The following is a 15,084-nucleotide window of genomic DNA, read 5'->3' as shown; positions in this document are numbered from 1 at the left end:
GCCTATAACAAAGACATTAAAGCAATTAGAACATAGGCGGGGGCTAATGCCAAATAAGAGTATGGTTCTCTACTACATGGTAGCTACAACATGTGAGTAAGAAAACAGTATAAGCAAAGGGCATATCAACTAATACTTGATGCAAGAGTAAAGTTAAAGCATGGAGAGTATATGGAGCATCAAGATCAAATAAGGATTGACACAAACAAGATTAGTGATACGCATGAAAGCATTTGATTCTATCCTAATTCAATGATGAAACGGTACAAGAAAAAAACAAAGGGTAATGAATTAGGAAGGACTAAAGCACTAATCTTGTGTGTTGACAAATATTACAATTGATGTAACAAGTCATGAAGCACCAAAACAAATGCAAGAAATTCTCAACAATTGAGTGAAAGATGCAACACCATTATTAAAACGACTAAAAAAAATGAAAACATGCTACAAAAACTAAATGAAAATGGGAAGAGTAGAAGTATGCGAATGTGATAAGCAAAAGAAAATGGAAGGGGAGAAAAAAAACTTTTTTTTTTATTTCAAACAACAAATTTGCTGGGTGCTCCCCTTAGTGTTCACAACTCTTATTCACTCAACCATCATACAATTCACAAAAATACAATTTTTGATATTATTCATCTACTACTAAACACATCATGCATGTGACTAAGCTAACAATTAAGTTGTACAAACAAATTTGTATGAAACATCTACCTACAATGGTAACTCAAATCACTTATTAAGTAAATTTAGAAGAGTGGAAAGAGTTTACCATGGTGGGGTGTCTCCCACCTAGCACTTTTAGTTTAAGTCCTTAAGTTGGACATTTTGAGAAGCTCCTTGTCATGGTGGCTTATGCTTGTACTCATCCTTGAATCTCCAAGGATCTTTGCTTCTCAATTGGTTGACAGAATTTTCAACCATTTTTGTTAAGCTTGGGCAAAGTTCTGCCCAAGATAGGAGTTCCTCTAGTTGGTCTTCACATGGCGAACCGGGATCCCATACTTTGTTTTGACACCCGTCCTTAGATTGATCGTCATTATTCCATCCGGGTGGTATAGCCTTGGAATTCTCAAAGAAGCTTCCAAACAACCTCCTAGACCCATGCCATTTGGTTCCACACCAACCATTGCTCTTTAATTTTGGGCTTACAACCGTCATGAGCTTAAAATGGCATTTCCAACCACTACACAATTCTTTCCTACTCTTAACTCCACAAAGAGCTCTAAGTTGACCATCATTTTGAATCAAGCCATATTCAAGCGAGAAAGTAAAGCTTAGGGATAAGAATTTTACCCACTTGAATGTTGTGTTGGATGGTGACTTGGGAAGGGAGACCTCCCCACACTTAGACAATGCAAGGTCTACTTCCTTGTGCTCTTCTTTAGTTGTTTCCACCTCTTCACAAGCTTCTTCAATTTCAACCTTTTCCCTTTTTTCACTTGGCTTGGTGTTGTCTTCAAGAACTTCATCTTGCCCAATGGAAGGTGATTCAATTTTGGATAGGAATTCATTGATGAATGAATCCATCTCTTGATCAACCTCTTCATATTCTTCAATTTCAATATACACCATGCCAACTTTTTCCTCTTGGTAGCTCCCTTTTGATTCACTCTCTTCTTCATTGTTCACCAAGGGTATGGGAGGTTGTGCACACTCTTCTATAATTTCAACTCCATGTCCAATGGGAGAGGATTCCATTGTAGAGAGAAATTCATCCATGATTGAATCCATCTCTTGATAAGTCTCTTCCAAGTCTCCAACGATGACATGCCTTGGAAGTTGCGCACCCTCCTCAACATCAATATCAAGCTTCTTGGAAGAGTTCTCCATGATGCTACATTCCCATGGACTTTCAACATCTCCTAAATCTTCAACCACTTCTTCTCTTTCTTCAATGATCATAGGCTCCTCCAATTGTTCTAATACAAAATTTGACTCCTCCTTCTTCACCGGATTTTCCAATTTCTCCTTCATACTTTGCTCTTCTTTTGACTTTTCACATGGGGCTGCGGGAGCACCTTGAGTGTTCAAGCATTGGTAGGCTAAGGTAGACACTACCTTGGTCAAGTTGGTCACAAACTCAAGTGTATCCCGCTTCATGGCCTCTTGTCCTTGAAGTAACAAAGTGAGAGAATCGTCTATTGGGGCTTGTGGTGGATAGGAAGGTTCATCATTTTGGAGAGAGGGTTCATAATAGGAAGGTGGTTCTTCTTGGTAAGGTTGTGGAGATTGTGTGTATTGAGGTGGTTCTTGGGAGTAATCTTGATAGGGTTGTGGTGGTTCTAAGGGTTCTTGCTCATAATGGTCATAAGAATATGGTATGGATGATTGGTCATATGATGGATATGGATCATAAGGCGGTGTTTGGTAATGAAAGGCTTGTGAGAATGGTTGAGGTTCATGTTGAGGATGATATTCATAGGCATATGATGGTGGTTGTTGAGTGTCACAAAAAGAATCATCATAGCCATTAAATTGGCATGCATTAGGATGGAAATTATACCTATAAGTATCCGGAGGTTGTTGCCAATAGGAGTGATCAATTCCTTGAGGCTCCTCCCATCTTTGTTGGTTCCATCCATAATGAGTGTCATCCTTGAGGTGCACATTTCCTACAACATAATTAGAACCAAACTCAAAGCCAAAGTGAGAATTCATATTGAGAGAACAAAATAAAACTAAAAAAAATTAAGAAACAAACAAAAGATAAACCTATTCACAATATTCACATATGTACAATAACCAATAACATAACACCATTGCAAATCCCCGGCAACGGCGCCATTTTGACGATTGGATTTTTGACGGTTTAGAATTTCACAAATGAAATCTCGTCGAAGTATAGTCTCTAAACCAACAATAATCCTTTCATGCAAAAGTTTGTTTTTCACAAGTACAAACCCCTAAAATCTATAAACCGAAGTATTTAAACCTCGGGTCGTTCTCCCTAGGATTTACAATAAAGTGTCTTGTTATTGGTTGTGAGTTATTTTGGGGTTTTTGAGATTATAGACAAGAATTATAAAATGGCAAAGGAAATAAACTAACAACTAACGAAGCTCTTGGCAAGATATGAGAACTAGAAGTCCTATCCTAGTTATCCTCTTCAATTGTGATAACAAATTGTCCATTGCTCCCACTTAGTTAACCTCTAACTATGGAGGAAAGTCAAGTGGATGAATCAATTTGATTCCTCAAGTCCTAATCAACTCCTAAAGGAAAGACTAGCTTTAGAGGCATTCAAATTAATTAGCAACTTCTAATTATCAACCAACAAAGAATTAGATAACTCAAGAGTCACTAATTACTCTACCAAAGCCAAGAGGAACAAAACCTACACTAAAATCCAACCAAGCATTTCATCAAACACTTGGAAGGCACAAAAGAAAAGCAAAGCAAATTGACAACAAGAAGAGAATCTAACAACAATTATTGAAAGAAATTAACAACAACAATCAAAAGAAACACAATTATTATGAATTACCTTGAATTGAATTGAAAGAAAGTAGAAGGAACAATACTAGATCTACAACAAAATATAAGAACAACATAAAAGAGATTACACCAAAAGAATAGGAGAAGGATGATTGTAACTACAAGAAATTGAGAAGATAGAAGTAGAAGAAGATGAATCTAAATCTAAATCTAAGAACTAAACCTAATCCTAATCCTAATTCTAGAGAGAAGTGAGAGCTTCTCTCTCTAGAAACTAACTCTAACTACTAAACTAAACTAATGGTAACTAACATGTAAAAGTATGAGAGTGTGTTGATTCCCCTTCAATCCTTGGCTTAAATAGCAACAGAAATGAGTTGGATTGGGCCCACAAGGCTTCTAAAATCGCTGGCCACATGTTGCTTTAAGTGAACTAGGTGGCAGCAACGGCGCGTGCGCGTACTTTGCGAGTGCGCGCCACCATACGTGTAGCAACTATGGCAAATCTTATATTGTTTCGAAGCCCCGGATGTTAGCTTTCTAACCCAACTGGAACCGCATCATTTGGACCTCTGTAGCTCAAGTTATGGTCGTTTAAGTGCAAAGAGGTCGGCTTGACAGCTTTCCGGTTCTTTCATTTCTTCATGAGTTCTCCAACTTTTCATGCTTCTTTCTTCATTTCCTTGATCCAATCTTTGCCTCCTAAACCTTAAATCACTTAACAAACATATCAAGGCATCTAATGGAATCAAGGAGAATTAGATTTAGCTACTTTAAGACCTAAAAAGCATGTTTTCACTCTTAAGCACAATTAAAGGAGAAGTTATAAAACCATGCTATTTCAATGGATAAATGTGGGTAAAAGGTTATAAAATCCCCTAAAATCAATACAAGATAAACCATCAAAACGGGGTTTGTCAACCTCCCCGGCAACGGCGCCATTTTGACGATTGGATTTTTGATGGTTTAGAATTTCACAAATGAATTCTCGTTGCAAGTATAGTCTCTAAACCAATCACTAATCCTTTCATACAAAAATTTGTTTGTCACAAGTACAAACCCCTAAAATCTATAAACCGAAGTATTTAAACCTCGGGTCGTTCTCCCTAGGATTTACAATAAAGTGTCTTGTTATTGGTTGTGAGTTATTTTGGGGTTTTTGAGATTATAGACAAGAATTATAAAATGGCAAAGGAAATAAACTAACAACTAACAAAGCTCTTGGCAAGATATGAGAACTAGAAGTCCTATCCTAGTTATCCTCTTCAATTGTGATAACAAATTGTCCATTGCTCCCACTTAGTTAACCTCTAACTATGGAGGAAAGTCAAGTGGATGAATCAATTTGATTCCTCAAATCCTAATCAACTCCTAAGGGAAAGACTAGCTTTAGAGGCATTCAAATCAATTAGCAACTTCTAATTATCAACCAACAAAAGAATTAGATAACTCAAGAGTCACTAATTACTCTACCAAAGCCAAGAGGAACAAAACCTACACTAAAATCCAACCAAGCATTTCATCAAACACTTGGAAGGCACAAAAGAAAAGCAAAGCAAATTGACAACAAGAAGAGAATCTAACAACAATTATTGAAAGAAATTAACAACAACAATCAAAAGAAACACAATTATTATGAATTACCTTGAATTGAATTGAAAGAAAGTAGAAGGAACAATACTAGATCTACAACAAAATATAAGAACAACATAAAAGAGATTACACCAAAAGAATAGGAGAAGGATGATTGTAACTACAAGAAATTGAGAAGATAGAAGTAGAAGAAGATGAATCTAAATCTAAATCTAAGAACTAAACCTAATCCTAATCCTAATTCTAGAGAGAAGTGAGAGCTTCTCTCTCTAGAAACTAACTCTAACTACTAAACTAAACTAATGGTAACTAACATGTAAAAGTATAAGAGTGTGTTGATTCCCCTTCAATCCTTGGCTTAAATAGCAACAGAAATGAGTTGGATTGGGCCCACAAGGCTTCTAAAATCGCTGGCCACATGTTGCTTAAGTGAACTAGGTGGCAGCAACGGCGCGTGCGCGTACTTTGCGCGTGCGCGCCACCATACGTGTAGCAACTATGGCAAATCTTATATCGTTTCGAAGCCCCGGATGTTAGCTTTCTAACCCAACTGGAACCGCATCATTTGGACCTCTGTAGCTCAAGTTATGGTCGTTTAAGTGCGAAGAGGTCGGCTTGACAGCTTTCCGGTTCTTTCATTTCTTCATGAGTTCTCCAACTTTTCATGCTTCTTTCTTCATTTCCTTGATCCAATCATTGCCTCCTAAACCTTAAATCACTTAACAAACATATCAAGGCATCTAATGGAATCAAGGAGAATTAGATTTAGCTACTTTAAGACCTAAAAAGCATGTTTTCACTCTTAAGCACAATTAAAGGAGAAGTTATAAAACCATGCTATTTCAATGGATAAATGTGGGTAAAAGGTTATAAAATCCCCTAAAATCAATACAAGATAAACCGTTAAAACGGGGTTTGTCAACCTCCCCACACTTAAACCAAGCATGTCCTCATGCTTAAGCCAAGAGAGAAATAAGGGATATGACACTTATTCAAAGCAAAGAAACTATATGCATGCCACTAAATGCAAAATGATTCTACCTACTTGGTTAAAAATAAATCAATCTCCAAGACATACATGCACAAGTAGGGCTTAAGATCATATAACGATTCATGAGTCCTACCAATTTTAAATATCAAAATGAAGTTCAAGTAGACTTGCAAGAAGAACGCTCATAAAAGCCGGGAATCAAAGAATTGAGCATCGAACCCTCACCAGAAGTGTTTGCACTCTAGTCGCTCGGTGTTTGGGATTGATTCTCTCAATTCTCCCCTAATCATGCTTTCCAAGATTTGTTTATCTTCTAACAATCAACAATTATTCAATGCATGCATACATGTATCATGAGGTCTTTTCTTTAGGTTGTAATGGGGCTAGGGTCAAGGTAGGATCATATATGGCTAGTGGACTTAGGATTTGAATCTTTGATTAACCTAGACTTTTCCACCTAACCTATATAATAACCTATACAATTAAGAACTAATCTAACTACCCATTCCTCACTTTTTCACATACTCATGCATTTTCTTTTCATTTCACAACATTTATGCATTGATTCTTATTGAGCTTCACTTTGGGGCATTTTGTCCCCTTTATTGCTTTTCTTTTTTTCTTTCTTTTTCTATATACATTTTTTCTTTTCTTTTCTTTTTTTCTTTTTCTTTTTCACTTTTATTTCTTTTTTTTTCATTTTTCTTTTTTCTTTCAAACTATACACAAGAACATCAATGCATAAGGTCTATACATTTAATCAATACCTGAGCATGTACCCAATTCCCAATATTTACACTAATAATACAAAACTACCCTTTTATTCACCCAATGTCCCAAGGTTCCCACACTTGAATGATACTCACACACACTAGCCTAAGCCAATCAAAGATCCAAGTAAAGGACATTCATTGTTTTTTCGCTTTAAGGCTTGTAATGTGCTAAAATAAGAATAAGTGGGTTAAGCGTAGGCTCAAATTGGCTAACAAAGGAAGATAAAAAGTAAGGCCATTTGGGTAAGTGAGCTAATGGAATGATGGCCTCAATCATATAAATGCATGAATACACAAAATAATGGATATAAAGAATCAAACAAATCGAAGATTACAATCATAGGAAGAGAATAATGCACACAAGAAGGAAAAATAAGTGGTTATAAGATGTAACCACATCATTAGGCTCAAATCTCACTTGCTTGTGTTCTTAGCTCAAAAACCATGTTCCAAAATACATTCTTTCAAGCAAGTTCAACAAAAATTTTCCAAATTGGTAGGTTGCCCTAAAATTAGGTTGCCCTAAAATGGTTTCTTGGAAAAGAAATCATCACTCTAACTAAGTAGTCCTAATAAGAAGAAGGTAGTAAAATATGTACAAATTCTAACTAACATGCAACCTATCATGCAATGGAATAACTAATTTAACAAAGAAAACTAAGAATTGGTGTTGAAAAGGAAATTGTTACCCATGGAGATCGGTCGAACGACCTCTCCACACTTGAAGATTGCACCGTCCTCGGTGCATGCAAAGAAGAGCAAGGTGGACGGGTTGCTACAATTGATGAGTTTCTTTAAAGGGTTGTGCAGATGAACTTGTTTGTTGCCCCATTTAGAAGCTTTCTCATTCCTTTCCTTCTTGGTGGCCAACCTAGAAGGAGAGAAAAAGAAAGAAAATTAAGCCTATAACAAAGACATTAAAGCAATTAGAACATAGGCGGGGGCTAATGCCAAATAAGAGTATGGTTCTCTACTACATGGTAGCTACAACATGTGAGTAAGAAAACAGTATAAGCAAAGGGCATATCAACTAATACTTGATGCAAGAGTAAAGTTAAAGCATGGAGAGTATATGGAGCATCAAGATCAAATAAGGATTGACACAAACAAGATTAGTGATACGCATGAAAGCATTTGATTCTATCCTAATTCAATGATGAAACGGTACAAGAAAAAAACAAAGGGTAATGAATTAGGAAGGACTAAAGCACTAATCTTGTGTGTTGACAAATATTACAATTGATGTAACAAGTCATGAAGCACCAAAACAAATGCAAGAAATTCTCAACAATTGAGTGAAAGATGCAACACCATTATTAAAACGACTAAAAAAAATGAAAACATGCTACAAAAACTAAATGAAAATGGGAAGAGTAGAAGTATGCGAATGTGATAAGCAAAAGAAAATGGAAGGGGAGAAAAAAAAACTTTTTTTTTTATTTCAGACAACAAATTTGCTGGGTGCTTCCCTTAGTGTTCACAACTCTTATTCACTCAACCATCATACAATTCACAAAAATACAATTTTTGATATTATTCATCTACTACTAAACACATCATGCATGTGACTAAGTGGTAGGCGAAATTGTGAACAATACTTTTTCACAACTCAAATAATCCCCGGTAATGGCTCCAAGAACTTGGTGCGCCTAATACCATGGCATTACACAACTTCGCACAACTAACCAGCAAGTGTACTGGGTCGTCCAAGTAATAAAACCTTACGTGAGTAAGGGTCGATCCCACGGAGATTGTTAGTATTGAAGCAAGCTATGGTCATCTTGTAAATCTTAGTCAGGCAGACTCAAATGTATATGATGATGATAAACGAAAATAACATAAAAGGTAAAGATAGAGATACTTATGTATATCATTGGTGTATGAGCTTCAGACAAGTGTATGAAGATGCCTTCCCTTCCGTCTCTCTGCTTTCCTACAGTCTTCATCCAATCCTTCTTACTCCTTTCCATGGCAAACTTGTGTAGGGTCTCACTGTTGTCAGCAGCTACCTCCCATCCGCGCAGTGAAAGCTAATGCAGAGCACTCTGTCACAGTGCCGCCAATCACCGGTTTGGTTCCCTCCCCTACCGGAATAGAATCACTCTTTTGCGTCTGTCACTAACGCCCAGTAGGTTACAGGTTTGAAGCACGTCACAGTCATTCAATCATTGAATCCTACTCAGAATACCACAGACAAGGTTAGACCTTCCGGATTCTCTTGAATGCCGCCATCAGTTCTTGCCTATACCACGAAGACTCTGATCTCATGGAATGGCTGGCTCGTTTGTCAGGCGAGCACTCGGTTGTCAGGCGATCAACCATGCATCATGCAATCAGAAATCCAAGAGATATTCACTAAAGCCTCGAATGCTTGTAGAACAAGAATGGTTGTCAGTCACCTTGTTCATAGGTTGAAGAACGAGTGATATCTTAGATAAAGAACAAGTGGAATTTGAATGGAAGAACAATAGTAATTGCATTAATACTCGAGGTACAGCAGAGCTCCACACCCTTAATCTATGGTGTGTAGAAACTCCACCGTTGAAAATACATAAGAACATAGTCTAGGCATGGCCGAATGGCCAGCCTCCAAAGTGAGTTCAATCATAAAACATGATCAAAAGGCTCCCTAATACAATAGTAAAAGGTCCTACTTATAGAAAACTAGTAGCCTAGGGTGTACAAAGATGAGTAAATGACATAAAAATCCACTTCCGGGCCCACTTGGTGTGTGCTTGGGCTGAGCAATCAAGGAAATTCGTGTAGAGACCTTTTCTGGAGTTAAACGCCAGCCCCCATGCCAGTTTGGGCGTTTAACTCCAACTTTTATTCCTGTTCCGGCGTTTAACGCTGGAATTTCTGAGGCCGGATTGCTTCGCGGGTTTGGGCCATCAAATCTTGGACAAAGTATGGACTATTATATATTGCTGGAAAGCCCTGGATGTCTACTTTCCAACGCCGTTGAGAGCGCGCCAATTGGGCTTCTGTAGCTCCAGAAAATCCACTTCGAGTGCAGGGAGGTCAGAATCCAACAGCATCTGCAGTCCTTTTTGGTCTCTGAATCAGATTTTTGCTCAGGTCCCTCAATTTCAGCCAGAAAATACCTGAAATCACAGAAAAACACACAAACTCATAGTAAAGTCCAGAAAAGTGAATTTTAAATAAAAACTAATAAAAATATACTAAAATCTAACTAAAAGATATCAAAAACATACTAAAAACAATGCCAAAAAGTATACAAATTATCCGCTCATCACAACACCAAACTTAAATTGTTGCTTGTCCTCAAGCAACTGAAAATCAAATAAGATAAAAAGAAGAGAATATGCAATGAATTCCAAAAACATCTGTGAAGATCAGTATTAATTAGATGAGCGGGGCTTTTAACTTTTGCTTCTGAACAGTTTTGGCATCTCAATCTCTCCTTTGAAATCCAGAATGGTTGGCTTCTTTAGGAACTCAGAGTCCAGATAGTGTTAATGATTCTCCTAGTGAAGTATGATGATTCTTGAACATAGCTATTTATTGAGTCTTGGCTGTGGCCCAAAGCACTCTGTCTTCCAGTATTACCACCGGATACATACATGCCACAGACACATAATTGGGTGAACCTTTTCAGATTGTGACTCAGCTTTGCTAAAGTCCCCAATTAGAGGTGTCCAGGGTTCTTAAGCACACTCTTATTTGCCTTGGATCACAACTTTATTCTTTCTTTTTTTTTTTTTTTTTTTTTTTTCGAAATTTTTTTTTTTTTTTTGAATAGCTTTTTCTTGCTTCAAGAATCATTTTATTGATTTTTCAGATCCTCAGTAACATGTCTCCTTTTTCATCATTCTTTCAAGAGCCAACATTCATGAACCACAAATTCAAGATACATATGCACTGTTTAAGCATACATTCAAAGAACAAAAGTATTGCCACCACATCATCATAATTAAACTATTATAAAATTCAAAATTCATGCAATTCTTCCTTTTTCAATTAAGCACATTTTTATTCAAGAAAGGTGATGGATTCATAGGACATTCATAACTTTAAGGCATAGACATTAAGACACTAATGATCATAAGACACAAACATGGATAACATAAAGCATAGAATTCGAAAAACAAGGGAATAAAGAACAAGGAAATCAAGGAATGGGTCCACCTTAGTGATGGCGGCTCTTCCTTGCTTTTGAAGGTCCTATGGAGTGCTTGAGCTCCTCAATGTCTCTTCCTTGTCTTTGTTGTTCCTCCCTCATGATTCTTTGATCTTCTCTAATCTCATGAAGGATGATGGAGTGTTCTTGATGCTCCACCCTTAGTTGTCCCATGTTGGAACTCAATTCTCCTAGGGAGGTGTTCAGTTGCTCCCAATAGTGGTGTGGAGGAAAGTGCATCCCTTGAGGTGTCTCAGGGATCTCATGATGAGAGGGCTCCCTTGTGTACTCCGTCCTTTGTTTAGTGATGGGCTTGTCCTCATCAATGGGGGTGTCTCCCTCTATGTCAACTCCTACTGAATAACAGAGGTGACAAATGAGATGAGGAAAGGCTAACCTTGCCACAGTGGAGGTTTTGTCCGCCACTTTATAGAGTTCTTGAGCTATAACCTCATGAACCTCTATTTCTTCTCCAATCATGATACTATGGATCATGATGGCCCGGTCTATGGTCACTTCGGACCGGTTGCTAGTGGGAATGATTGAGCGTTGTATGAACTCTAACCATCCTCTAGCTACGGGCTTGAGGTCATGCCTTCTTAATTGAACCGGCTTTCCTCTTGAGTCTTGCCTCCATTGTGCGCCCTCTTCACATATGACTGTGAGGACTTGGTCCAACCTTTGATCAAAGTTGACCCTTCTAGTGTAAGGATGCTCATCTCCTTGCATCATGGGCAAGTTGAACGCCATCCTCACACTCTCCGGACTGAAATCCAAGTATTTCCCCCGAACCATAGTAAGATAATTCTTTGGATTCGGGTTCACACTTTGGTCATGGTTCTTGGTGATCCATGCATTGGCATAGAACTCTTGAACCATCAAGATTCCGACTTGTTGAATGGGGTTGGTAAGTACTTCCCAACCTCTTCTTCGGATCTCATGGCGGATCTCCGGATATTCACCCTTTTTGAGTGAAAAAGGGACTTCGGGGATCACCTTCTTCAAGGCCACAACTTCATAGAAGTGGTCTTGATGCACCTTTGAGAGGAATCTATCCATCTCCCATGACTCGGAGGTGGAAGCCTTTGCCTTCCCTTTCCTCTTTTTAGAGGTTTCTCCGGCCTTTGGTGCCATAATGGTTATGGAAAAACGAAAAAGCAACGCTTTTACCACACCAAACTTAAAATGTTTGCTCGTCCTCGAGCAAAAGAAGAAAGAAGGGAGTAGAAGAAGAAGAAATGAGGAAGAGGGAGATGGAGGTGTATTCGGCCAAAGGGGGAAGAAGTGGTGTTTAGGTTGTGTGGAAATGAAGGGTGTAAAGAGGGGTTTATATAGGAGAGAGGGGGACGAAAGTTCGGTCATTTGAGGGTGGGTTTGGGAGGGAAAGTGGTTTGAATTTGAAGTGTGAGGTTGGTGGGGTTTTTTGGGGAAGAGGTGTTGAGGTGATTGGTGAATGGGGGAAGAAGAGAGAGTGATTGTAGGGTCCTGTGGGGTCCACAGATCCTGTAGTAGGGTCCTGTGGGGTCCACAGATCCTGTAGTGTCAAGGAAAAGGCATCCCTGCACCAATTGGCACCAAAATCCACGTTTTGGGCCAATCCTGGCGTTAAACGCCGGGCTGATGCCCATTCCTGGCATTTAACGCCAGGTTTTATACCTTTACTGGCGTTTAACGCCAGTTTGGTGCCCCTTTCTGGCGTTAAACGCCCAGAAAGGTGCCAGACTGGGCGTTAAACGCCCATCTGCTAGGCTGACTGGCGTTTGAACGCCAGCAGCATCTTCCTCCAGGGTGTGCTGTTTTTCTTCCTGTTTTTCATTCTGTTTTTGCTTTTTTCATTATTTTTATGACTTCTTATGATCATCAACCTACAAAAAAGATAAAATAACAAAAGAAAATAATTAATTATAAAACATTGGGTTGCCTCCCAACAAGCGCTTCTTTACTGTCACTAGCTTGACAGAGGTCTCTCATGGAGCCTCAGAAATGCTCAGAACCTTGTTGGACCTTCCCAACACCAAACTTAGAGTTTGAATGTGGGGGTTCAACACCAAACTTAGAGTTTGGTTGTGGCCTCCCAACACCAAACTTAGAGTTTGACTGTGGGGGCTCTGCTTGGCTCTGTTTTGAGAGAAGCTCTTCATGCTTCTTTTCCATGATGATAGAGGGATATCCTTGGGCCTTAAACACCATGGATTCTTCATTCACTTGAATGATCAACTCTCCTCCATCAACATCAATCACAGCCTTTGCTGTGGCTAGGAATGGTCTGCCAAGGATGATGGATTCATCCATGCACTTCCCAGTCTTTAGGACTATGAAATCAGTAGGGATGTAATGGTCTTCAACCTTAACCAGAACATCCTCTACAAGTCCATAGGCTTGTTTTCTTGAGTTGTCTGCCATCTCTAGTGAGATTTTTGCAGCTTGCACCTCAAAGATCCCTAATTTCTCCATTACAGAGAGGGGCATGAGGTTCACACTTGACCCTAAGTCACACAAGGCCTTCTTGAAGGTCATGGTGCCTATGGTACAAGGTATAGAAAACTTCCCAGGATCCTGCCTCTTTTGAGGCAGTTTCTGCCTAGACAAGTTATCCAGTTCTTTGGTGAGCAAGGGAGGTTCATCTTCCCAAGTCTCATTTCCAAATAACTTGTCATTTAGCTCCATGATTGCTCCAAGGTATTTAGCAACTTGCTCTTCAGTGACATACTCATCCTCTTCAGAGGAAGAATACTCATCAGAGCTCATGAAAGGCAGTAGTAAGTCCAAGGGAATCTCTATGGTCTCAGTTTGAGCCGCAGATTCCCAAGGTTCCTCATTGGGGAACTCACTGGAGGCCAGTGCACGCCCATTGAGGTCTTCCTTAGTGGCGTTCACTGCCTCTTCTTCCTCCCAGAATTCGGCCATATTGATGGCTTTGCACTCTCCTTTTGGATTTTCTTCAGTGTTACTTGGGAGAGTGCTTGGAGGAAGTTCAGTAATTTTCTTGCTCAGCTGACCCACTTGTCCTTCCAAGTTTCTAATGGAGGATCTTGTTTCATTCATGAAACTTTGAGTGGTCTTTATTAGATCAGAGACCATGGTTGCTAAGTCAGAATTATTCTGCTTAGAACTCTCTGTCTGTTGCTGAGAAGATGATGGAAAAGGCTTGCTATTGCTAAGCCTGTTTCTTCCACCATTATTATTGAAACCTTGTTGAGGTCTCTCTTGATTCTTCCATGAGAGGTTTGGGTGATTTCTCCATGAAGAATTATAGGTATTACCATAGGGTTCTCCTAGGTAATTCACCTCTTCCATGGAAGGGTTCTCAGGATCATAGGCTTCTTCCTCAGATGAAGCATCCTTAGTACTGTTTGGTGCATTTTGCATTCCAGACAGACTTTGAGAAATCAAATTGACTTGTTGAGTCAATATTTTGTTCTGAGCCAATATGGCATTCAGAGCATCAATCTCAAGAACTCCTTTCTTCTGACCAGTCCCATTGTTCACAGGATTCCTCTCAGAAGTGTACATGAATTGGTTATTTGCAACCATTTCAATCAGTTCTTGAGCTTCTGCAGGCGTCTTCTTCAAATGAAGAGATCCTCCTGCAGAGCTATCCAAAGACATCTTGGATAGTTCAGAGAGACCATCATAGAAAATACCTATGATGCTCCATTCAGAAAGCATGTCTGAAGGACATCTCCTGATTAATTGTTTGTATCTTTCCCAAGCTTCATAGAGGGATTCTCCATCCTTTTGTCTAAAGGTTTGGACTTCCACTCTAAGCTTACTCCATCTTTGTGGAGGAAAGAACTTTGCCAAGAAGGCATTGACTAGCTTTTCCCAAGAGTCCAGGCTTTCTTTAGGTTGAGAGTCCAACCATATTCTAGCTCTGTCTCTCACAGCAAAAGGGAATAGCATCAGTCTATAGACCTCAGGGTTAACCCCATTAGTCTTGACTGTGTCACAGATTTGCAAGAACTCAGCTAAAAACTGATGAGGATCTTCCATTGGAAGTCCATGAAACTTGCAATTCTGTTGCATTAGAGAAACTAATTGAGGCTTAAGCTCAAAGTTGTTTGCTCCAATGGCAGGGATTGAGATGCTTCTCCCATAGAAATCAGGAGTAGGTGCAGTAAAGTCACCAAGCTCCTTCCTTGCATTGT

The 15,084-nt window shown here is 39.0% G+C and overlaps 1 non-coding gene across 1 annotated transcript; it reads left to right on the top strand.

Annotated features, from left to right (window-relative positions):
• The first annotated feature begins 14,599 nt into the window (after positions 1-14,599).
• LOC130953572 (small nucleolar RNA R71) lies at positions 14,600-14,707 on the top strand. Its single transcript, XR_009075742.1, has one exon. It is a non-coding gene; the product is annotated as a small nucleolar RNA R71 (small nucleolar RNA).
• Positions 14,708-15,084: the final 377 nt, after the last annotated feature.

This window comes from Arachis stenosperma, chromosome 9, assembly GCF_014773155.1.
Source record: "Arachis stenosperma cultivar V10309 chromosome 9, arast.V10309.gnm1.PFL2, whole genome shotgun sequence".
Lineage (NCBI taxonomy): Eukaryota > Viridiplantae > Streptophyta > Magnoliopsida > Fabales > Fabaceae > Arachis > Arachis stenosperma.
The sequence above is the reverse complement of the archived record's forward strand: the minus strand, read 5'-3'. Positions and strand labels throughout refer to the sequence as shown.